Genomic DNA, 2,358 nt, shown 5'->3' with positions numbered 1-2,358 from the left:
GGATTTTACACTGTTGGCTGGAAATCTGTTACTACTACGTAAAATGGCTATAACCTGCAAGAAAATGAGAAAGGGAATTACATCCCCGTAGGCTTGGAAGTTTGGAGCAAATAGATAATGCTCTGTTTTAGCAGTGAGAGATTGCAGTGAGGGAGAGGAGATAACAGCAGCCCTGAGTCAAGTTCTGCAGTGAGATTTCTGGGACAGCCTCTCACAGCAAGGTATCAGCAAATTTAGCTGGGCTTGGTGCAGTGTGCCTGTAATTCCAGCCCTGTGGAGGCTGATGCTGGAGGATCCTTGCACGTTGAAGACCAGCCTGAGCTTTACAATATACTTTTTGTTTACTTTTTTGTATTTTAGTGCAGGGATAACAGGATCTCACTACATAGGTCAGACTGCGTGCGCCACCATACCCAGTCTCAATCGCCATCTCAGCATGCCCCAGATTTGGGCCGGCATGGCAGGCCTGGGGATTGAACCCCTGGCCTCTGCATCAGCCTAAGCAGGCTCTTTAATCCGCTGAGCTATTTGGCTGGCCCTGTATTAAGACCCTGTATTAAACAAATAACCAAACAAACAAACAAAAATGATGTTATTGTATTTTGGTTTGCTTTTTTTGGTTTTCCAAGCTTAGTGAGCTTTTACCTTTTTTTCTTTCTTTCTTTTTTTTTCTTTTTTTAAAATTTTATTTATTTATTTGTGTGTGTGTGTGTGTGTGTGTGTGTGTGTGTGTGGCCAGCTCAGCCCACCAGGGGGCGGGGCTGGCTGGCATGTGGTGCTGGGGGATTGAACCATGGTCCCTGTGCTTGTCAGAAAGGTGCCTAAGCTGCAGAACTCTCTTCCCACACCAAGGATGACCCTTAAACTTTCAATGTAGCCCATGCTGCCTTTGAATTCTCAGGAACACCCAATCTCCATCTGCAGAGTACTGGATTAGAGGTGTGGCCACCATACCTGGTTTGACGCAGGAAATTCCCAGAGGCAACACCAGGTTTTGCCTAAGTCAGTTCTGGCCTTGACCTCACAAGGCCATGACTTAATGAGGGAGGTGCTAACAAGTCCTCTGGCTTCTTGGTGAGTGCCCTGAGGCAGGTGAAGTCATCTGCCCAAAGCCACGCAGTTCCCTGAGTGCAGGCAGTAAGAGAGTAGGGGGAAAGAGAGAAAGTCATTCTGTGGCATCCCTCTCCAGCTCCCCCAGGCTCCAACTCCGATAGTCTAAGGCCCTCTCTGTTTCATTCCCCTTCTCTCCTGTGGTTTCCACTTTCAGTACTTGCTAAACCACCCTTCCCCCTTCCCTTTCAGTAACACCCTTCTCCAGGTTGTGTGATCCAAACATTTCTTGCCCTGTTGAGCTTATTACTTATTTGTTTTCCCCCAAGCTAAAATTCTTTGTTCTCTTTCAAGCCCCAAGTCCACCTGAGTCTACTTTATGTACAGTGGATCCCACAGATTCATGGGGTTTAATGTTCCTAGTGCAACTGGAAATTGCAAAAAGCCAGAATTTCAGATGCGGTGAGATAAATGTGTATAAATGCCCATGTTCATGTTGAAAATCTAAATATGTTCTCTCCCATAATCATGCAATATAATCAAATACTGTATTGTAAAATCCTCAGACTAGGGCCAGGGAGATGGCTCAGTGGAATAAACGCTTCCCTGGCAAGCGCAAGGGCCTGAGTTCAATCCTCGGTTCCGGAAAAAAAAAAAATTCCTCAGACTGTGCAGGGTGCTTTGGCACATCTGAGGGACATTGGGCCTTTAAAAACAAAATCAACACCAATTGACATAGCTGAATGCTGCACAACAACTTGGGTGTACAGAATGCTGGTACCAAAGATGGGCTATAGTGCAATCACCAAGTAGCAGCAGAAAGGACTGAATACCACTCTTAGATGGCCAATTGTCAGACCTCCTGTACCACAAAAGTGCACAGGCCATTTGATGTTTGCGTAAATTTCATAGGATCTCTACAAGCAAATATGAATTAGGATCTAAAGAAAATTTTAGAACTGACAGGCTCTGAACTCAAAACACAGTCTTCATGAGGTTACCCTGTGTTTTCACTGAACAAAAGGTTTTCCTAGTGAAAGAATTTCCCAAGCAAGCTCTTCCCACTTCTGAGTGCTTGTCCCACTGAGTCTGTTTCCACTGTCTGGTGGTGGATGAGCCAGTGAGCAAAAATGGAAGTATAAAAAGCAGAGCTGTCTCTGCTTCTGTCAGTCTGGGGTAGCAGGAGAATGTAGGATTCCATGTTTACATGAAATGGAATCTCAAGACATTTATTTTTTTTTAAATTTTATTTATTTATTTATGTGTGTGTGTGTGTGTGTGTGTGTGTGTGTGTGTGTGTGTGTGTGT

This window comes from Octodon degus, unplaced genomic scaffold, assembly GCF_000260255.1.
Source record: "Octodon degus isolate 3935 unplaced genomic scaffold, OctDeg1.0 scaffold00343, whole genome shotgun sequence".
Lineage (NCBI taxonomy): Eukaryota > Metazoa > Chordata > Mammalia > Rodentia > Octodontidae > Octodon > Octodon degus.
Note: the sequence above shows the minus strand (reverse complement) of the source record.